This window comes from Ornithorhynchus anatinus, chromosome 11 (assembly GCF_004115215.2).
Source record: "Ornithorhynchus anatinus isolate Pmale09 chromosome 11, mOrnAna1.pri.v4, whole genome shotgun sequence".
Taxonomy (NCBI): Eukaryota; Metazoa; Chordata; class Mammalia; order Monotremata; family Ornithorhynchidae; genus Ornithorhynchus; species Ornithorhynchus anatinus.
Window position 1 is genome coordinate 20,887,353 of NC_041738.1, and position 13,220 is coordinate 20,900,572.

Here is a 13,220-nt window from a genome sequence, read left to right on the forward strand (position 1 = left end):
AGGCACTGTACTAAGCTCTGGGATGGTTACAAGCAAATCGGGTTGGACACAGTCCCTGTCCCAAGTGGGGTTCACAGTTTCAATCATCATTTAACAGATGAGGAAACTGAGGCACAGAGAAGTTAAGTGACTCTCTCAAGGTCACACAGCAGACAAGTGACAGAACTCAAGACTTTCTGACTCCCAGGCCCATGGTCTATCCACTATGCCATGCTGCTTCATAACGGGAAGCAGCGTGGCTCAGTGGAAAGAGCCTGGGCTTTGGAGTTAGAGGTCATGGGTTCGACTCCCGTCTCTGCCACTTGTCAGCTGTGTGACTGTGGGCAAGTCACTTCACTTCTCTGGGCCTCAGTGACCTCATCTGTAAAATGGGGATTAACTGTGAGCCTCACATGGGACAACCTGATTACCCTATATCTCCCCCAGTGCTTAGAACAGTGCTCTGCACATAGTAAGCGCTTAACAAATACCAACATTATTATTATTATTATTATTAATGGAAATCTCATTTGATTGTCTGGAATGTAACATCCATATTCACTTTCAGCATTTTTTATTGGTATTTATTAAGCACTTACTATACTGCGAGGCACTGGGGTAGATACAAGATAATTGGGTTGGTTACAGTTCATGTCCCATATGGGGCTCACAGTCTTAATCCCCATTTTATAGATAACTGAGGCACAGAGAAGATTTGCCCAAAGTCACATAGCATGCAAGCAATGGAACTGGGATTAAAACCCAGGTCTTCTGACTCCTAGTCCTGTGCTCTTTTCACTAAGTGCTTGTCTTATGCTGTCGAGTCGTCTCTGACCCATAGCAATATCCAGATATGTCTCTCCAATAACGCCCCACTTCCATCTGCAATCATTCTGGTAGCGCATCCAAAGAGTTCTCTTGGTAAAAATGCATTAAAGGTTTACCATTGCCTCCTTCTGAGCAGTAAATTTGAGTTTCTGCCCTCGATTGTCTCCCATGACACTGCTGCCCAGCACAGGTGAGTTTTGACTGGTAGCAGATTGCTTTCCACTCACTAGCCACTGCCAAAGCTAGGAATGGAATGGATATATCTCTGCTTGACTCTCCCTCCCATAGTCAAGACTGGTAGAGTACTGGAAACTCTCCGGGTCTGACCCTGAGAAGGGATCCACTAGGCACACGGCTTCGCAATTCTAAGGCTTCAGTGAAGTGAAGAGCAATGCATCCTGAGGAAAACTCAGCCATGTATCCCACAATGAAGGTGTCCCAGATCCAATTTAACCTCTTAGCAAAGTGCTTTCTGTGCTACCTGGAGAGCCATTACAAAGTGAATCAGAACCAGCTGGCCATGAAAAGGCTGATGCAAGACTGAATTACATAAACATAAGAACATAACAAATGCTATCCCAGAATCTACCCACTCCAGTAATATGCCTCTGACAGCAACATCTGGCACAGTGATCCTGCCAATGCCATGGAATAATAATAATAATGATAATAACAATAATAATGGCATTTTTTAGGTGTATGTGCTAAGTTCTGTACAAAGCACTGGGGAAAACACAAAGCAATCTGATCAGATGCAGTCCCTGTCTCACATGGGGTTCACAGTTTAAGTGTATCCAACTTGAAAACCTGTGTGTACCTCAGCACTTAGAACAGTGCTTGACACATAGTAAGAGCCTAATAAATACCCTACTAAAAATATAAAAAATAAGTGCAAGGGAGAGCAGATATTTGATCCCCATTTTACAGCTGAGGAAGCTAAGGCATGGAAAAGTTAAGGGATTTGCCCAAGGTCACACAGCAGCTAAGGATTGGAGCCGGGATGAAAACCCAGGTCTTCTGATTTCCAGGCCTGTGCTCTTTCCACTAGGACACACTGCTTCCCTACAGCACAGATATATACAGGCAAAAACAAAAGCAGCATGGTGCACAGTGAGCAGCCAACACACTATCAGAGCATGTAGGGAAGTACTAAGCTGTAAAAGGTTTTGAAGCAGATGTGGCCCAAAGACCCTCAAAAACGAAATTAATTCAATAGTATTTATTTATTTATTTATTTATTTATTATTTAAAGTATTTACTACGTGCAGAGCACTGTACTAAGCATTTGGAACAATTGTACAATTCGGCAACAGATAGGCAATCCCTGCCCATTGACAGGCTTATAGTCTAATCGGCGAAAGCAATAGTGATAGCGATGAATAGAATCAAGGGGATGTACATCTCATTAACAAAATAAATAGGGTAATAAAAAATATATATAAATGAGCAGATGAGCACAGTGCTGAGGGGAGGGGAAGGAAAGGGGGAGGAGCAGAGGGAAAGAGGGGGAAAGGGGGTTTAGCTGAAGGGAGGTGAAGGGGCGGCAGAGAGGCAGCAGAGGGAGAAGAGGGAAACGGGGAAGCTCAGTCTGGGAAGGCCTCTTGGAGGAGGTGAGCTCTCAGTAGGGTTTTGAAGAGGGGAAGAGAGTTAGTTTGGTGGAGGTGAGGAGGGAGGGCATTCCCGGACAGCGGGAGGACGTGGGCCTGGGGTCGATGGTGGGATAGGCGAGTACGGGGGACGGTGAGGAGGTGCATGGCAGAGGTGCGGAGCGTGTGGGGTGGGCAGTAGAAAGAGAGAAGGGAGGAAAGGTAGGAGAGGGCAAGGTGATGGAGAACCTTGAAGCCTAGAGTGAGAAGTTTTTGTTTCATGCGGAGGTTGATAGGCAACCATTGGAGGTTTTTAAGAAGGAGAGTGACATACCCGGAGCATTTCTGCAGGAAGATGATCTGGACAGTGGAATGAAGAATAGACTGAAGTGGGGAGAGACAGGAGGAAGGGAGATCAGAGAGAAGGCTCACACAATAATCCAGCTGGGATATTATGAGAACCTGTACCAGTCAGATAGCCATTTGGGTGGAGAGGAAAGGGCGGATTTGGCAATATTATAAAGGTGAGACCGGCAGGCCTTGTTGACGGATTGGATGTGTGGGGTGAATGAGAGAGCTGTGTCCCTGTGTTTTTGTGAGTGGTATTGGGGTATGGGTGATCACTAGGAAAATGTGCAGGGAAACAACACATGCTTGATCCTTCAAGATTTGCAGGGGGCTCCTTATCCGCTGCCAGCTTGGGGAAGGCCAAACCCTCCGTGTGGCTCATTGAGATGGGCAGGCCGTGGGTGGAACTGTCTAGCTGTGTATATTTATGTAGAAAACTCAGCCACCCTGCAAGGAGCTGCTGCTTGTTATTTTGATGGATTACAGGCGAGTGACTGTACTACAATAGCAGCAGCCACTCATTAGCTCCAGTGAGGCAGATACAACCATCAACTAATTCTGTCCACATCTGCCCCCGGAGGTGAATATTCAACAGGAATTGATCCTAGCTAATGAGAACACAGACCGCTCTGCAGAGATTGGCACTGGTGGAATTTTAAATAGTTAATTACAGCAAAAGTCAGGCATGCGGTGCATATATGTGTGTGCTCAGGAGAGGACATATATGTGAAGGGCTTCTGTGCATGTGTGACTTTGGAAGCACAGCGGGGTGTCCAACGCGCTTATTTGTGTGCATCGCTGTATTGAACTGGAGCAGAACGGGAAGATGGCTGCTGCGGAGGATGAAAGGGGAGGTTACAAACAGTTTGGCTAATGAAAGTAGCTGCACTGGATCTTTTTTTTTAAGTGTATTTGCTAAGTGCTTACTATGTACCAGGCACTGTTCTAAGCGCTGGAGTAGATACAAGCTAAACAGCTTGGACAGAGTCCATGTCCTATATGGTGCTCAGAATCTTAATCCCCATTTTAGAGATGAGATAACTGAAGCACAGAGAAGCTAGTGACTTGCCCTGGGTCACACAACAGACAAGTGGCAGAGCCAGATTAAAACCCAGGTCCTCTGGCTCTCAGCCATGTGCTCTATCCCCTAGATCATGGTGCTTCTCTTCTGGTCAGGAGAATTTGATGTGTAATAGGGGGCCCAGACAGTCATCCATGCTAATATGCCAGTGGAAGCAGCCAAGAGATTGCAATTGCATTGGGTTTTTTTCTGCATTTAGAGCAATGAAGTTCTTTTCTCCCACTCAAGATTGTAAACTCATTTTGGGCAGGGAAGGTGTCTGTTTATTTTTATATTGCACTTCTTTGTGATTCTTTTTCTTTTATATCATATTCTTTTATATCACACGTGTGTAGAGCCCAGTGCTCTACACACGATAGGAGCTCAGTAAGTACCATTGAATGAATGAATGCAAAATAGATGCTGCTGGTGCTACTACTGTTTCTGCTGCTGCCGCTGTTGATAATGGTGATGATGATGGTGGTGGTGCCCTTTGGAATCAGCTCTGCTCTTTCCTCATGGACATTACACCAAAATGGAATTGAGCAGAGTTTGCCTAGAGTCTGAGGCCCCGCCCCAAAATATAGCTTGAGTCCTCCATCCCACTTGGAAATGGATGTAATTAAGAATGGACCAAACTGGACCAGGAGACATGATAATTGATTGTGGCCTTTCAGCCTGGCAGCTGCACTTAATTAACCTTTCGATTCAAATATCAAGCAGGGTCGAGGAGGGAAGGGTTTTGTGGATTTCAGGCTGGCTGGGTGGTTCAATCAGCCTATATGTGCTGGCTGGAAAGAGGAGGTGAGTCTGGGCAAAATGCAATGGGTTTTGGGGGGCTTTCCAGCAAATTTTTAGCTTGGGCTCTTGGACATTCCCTGATATTTCAAAGACACATCCATTAGTGGTGTGGTTTCTTTGAAGGTTTGTCTTTGAATGTTTTTTGTATTAGGATTGAGTTTTATTCTCCCTAAGCACTCAGGTTTTAGCTGATTTTTGAGACTGAGCCCCTGGTGTGACAGGGACTGTGTCTGTCTAATTAATTTGTACCTATCCCAGTGTTTAGAACAGTGTTTGACACATAGTGAGTGCATAACAAATATCACAATAATACAAAAAATCAAAGTACTCAGTGGCTGCATCTAGTTTTGTGGCTTCTGGTGATTTATGGAACTTTGAGGGGCTTCAGACTGGCCAAGAGATCTCTGCAGCCAAGTCCTGCAGTGAGGCAAGAAGTAAAAGGAGAATCTCTCCAGCTTTTCAGGAAAAAATGATTTGGAAGTTTCCATCTTTTAACAACAGTTGAATGGGAATTTGCACAGTGAGGAGATCTGTGAAAACAGGGCCCCAGGTGCCTAGATCTCACCAGGACTTTTCCCTTCTGCACATCTATGAACTTTGATCTGAATGAGCCCTTTCAGCACTTAATAATAACATTGCCCTCAGCTTCACAACATATATGTGTGTGTGTGTGTGTATATATATATATATATATAAAACCTGTAATTTCTTTATATAATAATTGTGGTACTTGTTAAGTGTTTATTATGTGCCAGGCACCATACTGAGCACTAGGGTGGATACAAATAAATTGAGTTGGAGAGCCTTTGTCCCACATGGGGCTCACGGTCTTAAACCCCATTTTACAGATGAGGTAATTGAAGCACAGAGAAGTGAAGTAACTTGACCAAAGTCATACAGTAGACAAGTGACAAAGAAGGGATTATAAACCAGGTCCTTCTGACATCCAGGCCCATGCACCATTCATTAGGCCATGCTGTTTCTTCAAAACAAATATATGTATATATATATATATATATGTTTCCCTCTCTGCACTGCGAGCTCCTAATTGGTAGGGATCATGCCAACCAACTGCTGTATTGTAATCTCCCAAGTGCTTAATACAATGTTTTGCATACAGTAAGTGTTCAGGAAATATCATTGACTAACAGATTAGCTTAAGAGGTGGGTGGGGAAACTTTCAGAGGGTGAGCTGGGTGAGTGTTCTCTGTCCCATCTCATTTCTCATATTGGTGAGAAACCATTGTCATTCTAAGCAGGTGGTTCAATGGTGGTTCAGAGCCCAGTCCCTTCCTCTTGTCCTCCCACTTGCTTAGCAAGCTGGCTTGTTGACAGAGTTGGGTTTCTAGATCTGGGCTGCAGACCTCTGATGCAATGAATGTGTGTTTGGAGGCTGGATGGGTGTTTCTGCAGCTGGTGCCACACCACCGTGACATTCAGAGGGGATGGTCTGGGAGTCAGAGGAGATGGTCTGGGCTTAGATTGTCTCGCATTCCCAATTCAGAACAGGTCATGAGTCGCTTCCTCCTATCCCTGACAGCCTGGGCGGTTTGTGTTACCAGATCCAATGTCTTCACTCTGGGTCATTCTAAGTTCTATTCATGCTGGGAACAAAGCTGGCCCTCTCCCCTGAGCCCTGTCCTGACCAGGCCTGAGGCCAGGCTGAACAAGGGAATCTCTTGGTAGAGATGATAGGGATTTGATCCAGTGGCAGCAAGCAGGGATACTGGGATGAGGCTTTCATACTGGAATTTCCAAGGGTACGTCATGTAATGTGTGTGATTTGGGTTCCATAACCTAATTTGGTGACATTATACGCAACCTTCTTCAGAAACTTGCAGAACCTCAAGTGTGTCCCTGGTGGTCCTCTGACCCCCATCCTGGCTCTGAAGCCATTGTGTTCTCTTCCCCAAGGCCTGTGAACACACACTATTCTGATCCATGGGACTCAGCAGCAGCTGACATGGTGTAAGGAGGTGAGGCCTTTCAAACAAAGTCCTAGATATAAAGGTATCTAGTGCCTTGTTGGTACAGGCAGGCTGAAAACTGGATGAACAGCCACCCTTGAAATGATTCAGAACCCAGCTCTGTTGGGGCCTTTTCATTGCCTCAAGGGCTTCTGGGATGTGTAGTTCTATACAGATGTCATACTTATTGGGTGGTGCTAGCAGGATGATAGTTTCCAGTGAGTCTAAGTTATAGATCTTTTCCTTGGCCTCCTAATCAATAGTATTAAGCACATAACATGTTCGGAGCACTCTACTAAGGGCCTGGGAGAGTAAGACATGGTACCTGCCATCAAGGAGTTGCTAATCTAATAGGAAAAAACGGCCAGGCACAGGAACTTCAGAGGTCACCTTGCTAATCACTTCTAAATCCTGCTTCCCTCCAAAATATTTATTGGAAGCACTGGCAAAGATAGATTGACCATAGCCCTTGCCCTTCATGGGTCTGACAACCTAAGAGGAAGGGAGAGTGGGCCCCTTCTTGTCACTTTTTCAGATGAGGAATCAGAGAGATTAAGCGACTTGCCCAAAGATTTACAGCAGACCAGTGTGGAGTCAAGGCTAGAGTCACCTAACTCCGTGTCCTGGGATCTTTCCATTAGGCTCTGCTTCTTCTGGTTCTGGCTCACAGTTGTGAGACCCAATCATACAGTGTGGAAATCACAAAAAGAAAAGGGAGACTGAATTCCTTCTTGTCTGGAAATGAGGCTCTGAGCAGCCGCCTCTGCCTCCTCTGGGGGGCACAGAGGGGGAGCTGAACTAGCTGGTTGTTCAGAGTTCTCCCTCCTCTTTTCTGTAGGAAAAGAGAAGATGACCTGTTGATAGAGTGATAATCTGGCAAGACAGCCAGCAGAGACAGCTTTTCCTCCTAACCAGCAAAGATCATAATCTAATTGAGCTCTGTGCTTTTTCTTGACATCTGCCCCCTGGACCAATTCATTATTTTCTGCTGGAGTAAATCTCTCCCTGAAGTTTTAACTCAATATAGAGTTCTGTTTCCCTTCCTTCTGACCAATTCTGCTGGGAGTTTTGCTGAACACCTGTTGAGCTGTGGCAACTGGAACTTCCTTTCAAGTTGATGTTTAATTGCAAAGGGGAATGTGTTCCATCTCCCTCTGGAAGCTGTCTAGACTGTGGGGGAAAGTGCTTCTAAACTCACCCTTAGATAGCAGATTCCACACAGCCAAGCCAAGACTGATATTTCCCCAAATGCACTTCTCCATGCTCTTCCAGGAAAAGACCTTGGGTCACATTTCTTACACCACGCCTAGAGCATATGGACTCAGGAAGAGGGGACTGGGAAGATTATGTTACTCTAGATGACCTCCACAGGAATAAGCTGCTGCATCTGTAAGTGTCATCGATGATTAAATTAGAGTTCATGAGCCATCTGTGATTTTTTTTGAAAGACTAAGAGAATTCCCAGATAGCTTCCCAGGAACCAGGTTCTATTGCTAACCTGTGTCTCGTTCTCGCCTGTCCTGCTGTCAGCCGCTGGCCCACATCCTACCTCTGGCCTGGAATGCTCTCCCTTCTCAAATCTTGAAAGATCACCTCCTCCAGGAGGCCTTCCCAGACTAAGCCCCCATTTTTCCTCTGCTCCCCCCACCCATCATCCCCACTTGTTCCCTCTCCTCTACCCCCTCCCTGCCCCACAGCACGTGTGTATGTACATATTTATAATTCTATTTATTAATGTGCATCTATCTTGTATTTGTATTGATGCCTATTTTATTGCCTGTCTTCCCTCCTTCTAGACTGTGAGCGCTTTGTGGGCAGGGATTGTCTCTATATGTTGCTGAATTGTACTTTCCAAGCACTTAGTACAGTGCTCTGCATGCAGTATGCGCTCAATAAATATGATTGAATGAATGAGCCCACACTATGTAGTTCCCTGTTCTCCAGCTCATGGCTCCTTCAAGGGATTTATCCCTAGCATGATGTGACCCCACTCATTCCAACACCAACTTTGCTCCAACCCACCCAGGGGCCACCTTCAAGCTATAGGACTAGTAATAGCAGGGCCACAATCAATCATTCATTGAAAACTTACTGTGTGCAGAACACTGTACTAAGCACCTGGGAGAGTATGATATTAAGGATAAGTGGTAGGCAAATTCCCTATCTACAAGAAACCAACAGTCAAGAGGGGCAGACAGACATTAAAATATATTATGGATAAGAACATAAGTGCTGTGGGGCTGAGGAAGGGGCAAATAGGTACATATGCAGGTGCAGTGGTGACTCAGAAGGGAGAGGGAGTAGGAGAAATGAAGGCTTGTTTGGGGAAAAAATACTATCTTGAAAGAGATGAGACTTTTAATAAGGCTTTAAAGGAAGGGTGAGTGGTCTGTTGAATATGAAAGGGGAGGGAGGACAAGGGTAAATGGTCAGTGGTGAGATGGAGATACAGTGATTGTTATTAGAGGCAGAAAGTGTGTGGGCTGGGTTGTAGTCGAGGAGAGTGTGAGCTGTTTGAGTGTTTTAAAGCTGATGGAAAGGAGTTTGTTTGATCCTGAGGTAGATGGGCAATAGCTGGAGGTTCTTAAGGAGGAGTGGCAGGGGTATTGGGTGGCAAGAAACAAAGCTTTATCAAATGGTACAAATCATTAATTCTAGAAGCAATATTTCTTTCCCATCCCTCATGTTTGAGGGTTACCAGGGCCTGAAAATTCATGTTCTCCCAATCCCATTCCTTGCACTTGACCCAATCAAGGAATCACATGTGATTCTGAGACCAAATAAGCCACTTTCAAGCCACTTGTTTTAGCCCCAGTGTTGTTTCCTGGCAGACCTGACCCACCCTCTGAAAGAGGGAGGGATGGAATGTTAATCTCTGCTCATTTCCCAGACAATCAGCCGCAGTTCTTCCAAGGAGGATGAGCCATGGAGAAATGTGTTGGAAGATCAACGAGGGGTAGGTGTGAGATTAATGACCCCTGTTCTTTCGATTCTTGGGACAGTGGTTTGATATGCAGCCCATTCCCAATGCTGGTGAAAAAAAATCTGATAAGAAGCAGCCTGGCAGAGACTGAAACTCCCTCTTTGCTCAGAACTTTCCACTTCAGTTCCCCTTCCTTTAATATGAATGGTTCCCAACCCTGCCTTTCCCAATCTCCATTTTATTTGTTATCCCTAGACAGCAGTGATGGGCAGTGATTGAATGAGCCCCTCATGCCTGAGCCACCTCTTTCCTATAAATCACCGATGGTTTAATCTATGGCTCAAACCTAAGTCGGAAACCAGTGGAAATACCCAGTGATTGCTATGGCTGCTATTCCATTATTTAAGCCACTTCCCCCAGATTGAAAGGCCAGCTTCAGCTCATCAGCAAGAAGGTCCACAAAAAAGAGTGTACCTTGCAGGGTGTCTTAATGGAACCCCACTTTGGGGAGTAGGACTCTCCTTCTGCCATCCATTTGCTTGCTGAGAACTCCAGGGCAGGACTTGGTGGAGAGGGCCTTGGATTGAGTAACTTGCTGAAAATTGATCCTGGTTTTCCCTGACAGCTGGAGAGTTGGATTATCAATCAATCCATCAATCAATGGTATTTATCAAGCACTTACTGGGTGCAGAGCACTATACTAAGCATTTGGGAGAGAATAATAGAGTTGATAGACACGAACCCCAGGAACAAGGAAATTATAGTCTATAGGGGAAGGCAGACATTGAGATAAATTACAGATAGGGAAAATAGAGCTGCTAGGCCTTGGGGATTTGCCCAGTCATCTGGAAACTAGCCCACTCTTTCCCACCCAACTCCCTCTCCACTCCAAAGAATGACTCTGTAAATGCTCTGTGCAGTGAACTGGACTTCTGGGACTGTTCTGACCAGAGATGGTTCAACCTGAAACTAGCTCTAATTCATGCCAACTCAACATTTATAGGTGACAAGCAGTGGGGCCTAATCGAAAAGCATGGATCTGAAAGTCAGATGACCTGGGTTCTGGCCTCAGCTCAACCACTTGCCTGCTGCGTGATCTTGGGCAAGTCACTAACTTAGAGTGCCTCAGTTTGCTCATTTGTATAATGGGGGTTTTAATGCTGTTCTCTTATTACACTTAAACCGAGGCCCATGAGAGACAGGGCCTGTGTCTGACCTGATTATCTTGTATCTACTCCAGTGTTTAGTGCTTGGCACATAATAGGCATTTAGTAAATACCACAGTTATTATTCTTTCACATCAAATTGCATGGGTGTGAATCCATGACATTTTTGGTCACTTCCAGAAGTATCTACTCCTAATCCACATCAGGGGTCTTATTATAGACTCATCTCTCCCACACACCATATTAACTCTGTCAACAAATCCTGTCAGTTCTTCCTCCACCCAGGGCCTAGTGGAAAAAGCCTGGGTCTGGGAGTTAGAGGATATGCTGTGTGATCCTGGGCATGACACCTAACTTGCCTGTACCTCAGCTTCCTCATATGTAAATACTGGGGATTAAGGCTCTGAGCCCTATATGGGGCAGGGACTGTACCCAGCCATATTAATTTATATTAATTTATATACAATGCCTGGTACAACCACTCCCCGTGAGGTGTAGCATAGAGAACACAGAGACTCCTGCTTGCTCCATGTCAGCTTTAATTCCACTGTCCCAGGAGGTCTCAGCACACAGCCACACGAAGATACTGAGCTGTCCAGATACTGCGCCCTGGCAGTTTACAAAGGTGGAGTTTTAACACATCCTTTTTTTTGTATAAACTCACCCCTGGCTAACACAGTCAGCTTCCCTTGGCCCACCGGAAGGTGGTCCCAAAGGAGCAAATCCTCATTAATAATAATAATAATAATAATAATTAATGTTAAGTGCTTACTATGTGCAGAGCACTGTTCTAAGTGCTGGGGTAGACACAGGGGAATCAGGTTGTCCCACGTGGGGCTCACAGTCTTAATCCCCATTTTACAGATGAGGTAACTGAGGCACAGAGAAGTGAAGTGACTTGCCCACAGTCACACAGCTGACAAGTGGCAGAGCCTGGATTCGAACCCATGATCTCTGACTCCAAAGCCCGTGCTCTTTCCCCTGAGCCATGCTGCTTCTCATTAATCCCCGTGCTGTCAGTTGGGGTCTGTGGCTTTTCACTGGCAGTTGAGCAGAGGTTGGCATTTTCCAGTGGTGCCCACTCACTGCTCTTATCCCTCCTCCAATGAACTGTTGATCTCCACCTCATGGTCTAATCTGTCATCTTGGAGCCATGACATCTGGTGGGGGAGCAAGGGGTAGTCCTGAAATACCAAGTTGTTGGGCAAACGTGGAGTGCTAGGGTCAATTTCAAGCTGTGATAGGGTGGGGTTTGGAGATGTCTGGCAGTGGCTTCAGGACCCCCTTTGTGCTGCGCGCTGGGGCTGGTGGATCCACTGTGACACCCATTCTACACACACTACTCCTCAAAAACCTCCACTTGTTACCTGCCCCTATCCACAGCAAGCAGAAACTCCTAACCTCTGGCTTTAAAGCACTCTACAAAGGACTGGGATGGAAACAAGATAATCAGATTTATGCTGTTTGTGTGCAGGCCAGGAGGTTTCAGAACTGTGAATCGATTCTGAAGCCAAGAATAAAGAGATATTGCTGAAAATGATCAGTGGAGCAGGGAAGATCCCAAAATACTAATTATGGTACTTAAAAGTTTACTATGTGCTAAGCGCTGGAGTAGATAGAAGGTAATCATGTCCCACGTATGGGGGACTCACATACTTAATCCCCATTTTACAGATCAGGGCACTAAGCCACAGAGAAGTGAAGTGACTCGCCCAAAGTCACACAGCTGGTAATAATAATGTTCTTAAGCGCTTACTATGTGCAGAGCACTGTTCTAAGTGCTGGGGGAGTTACAGGGTAATCAGGTCGTCCCACGTGAGGCTCACAGTTAATCCCCATTTTACAGATGAGGTAACTGAGGCACAGAGAAGTTAAGTGACTTGCCCACAGTCACACAGCTGACAACTCACTCCCTTGGTGAACTCATTAGTTCTTATGGCTTCAACTACCATCTCTACGCAGCAGCTGACACGCAGATCTACATCTCTGCCCCTGTCCTCTCCCCCTCCCTTCAGGCTCCTCCTGCCTCCAGGATGTCTCCACCTGGATGTCGGCCCGCCACCTAAAACTCAACATGAGCAAGACTGAGCTCCTCATCTTCCCTCCCAAACCCGGTCCCCTCCCAGACTTCCCTATCACCGTGGATGGCACTACCATCCTTCCCGTCTCTCGGGCCCGCAACCTCGGTGTCATCTTTGACTCGTCTCTCTCGTTCACCCCACACATCCTATCCATTACCAAGACCTGCCGGTTTCACCTTTATAATATCGCCAAGATCCGCCCTTTCCTCTCCACCCAAACGGCTACCTTACTGCTACAGGCTCTCGTAATATCCCGGCTAGACTACTGTGTCAGCCTTCTCTCTGATCTCCCTTCCTCCTCTCTTGCCCGGCTCCAGCTATTCTTCACTCTGCTGCCCGGCTCATCTTCCTGCAGAAACGCTCTGGGCATGTCACTCCCCTTCTTAAAAATCTCCAGTGGTTGCCTGTCAACCTCCGCTCAAAACAAAAACTCCTCCTCTAGGCTTCAAGGCTCTCCATCACCTTGTCCTTTCCTACCTCT

General features: G+C 46.0%; 1 non-coding gene across 1 annotated transcript; it reads right to left on the reverse strand.

Moving 5' to 3' along the window:
- Positions 1–1,007: 1,007 nt before the first annotated feature.
- Positions 1,008–1,145, reverse strand: LOC114815301. Its single transcript, XR_003763065.1, has one exon. It is a non-coding gene; the product is annotated as a small nucleolar RNA SNORA7 (small nucleolar RNA).
- Between the last annotated feature and the right edge of the window lie 12,075 nt (positions 1,146–13,220).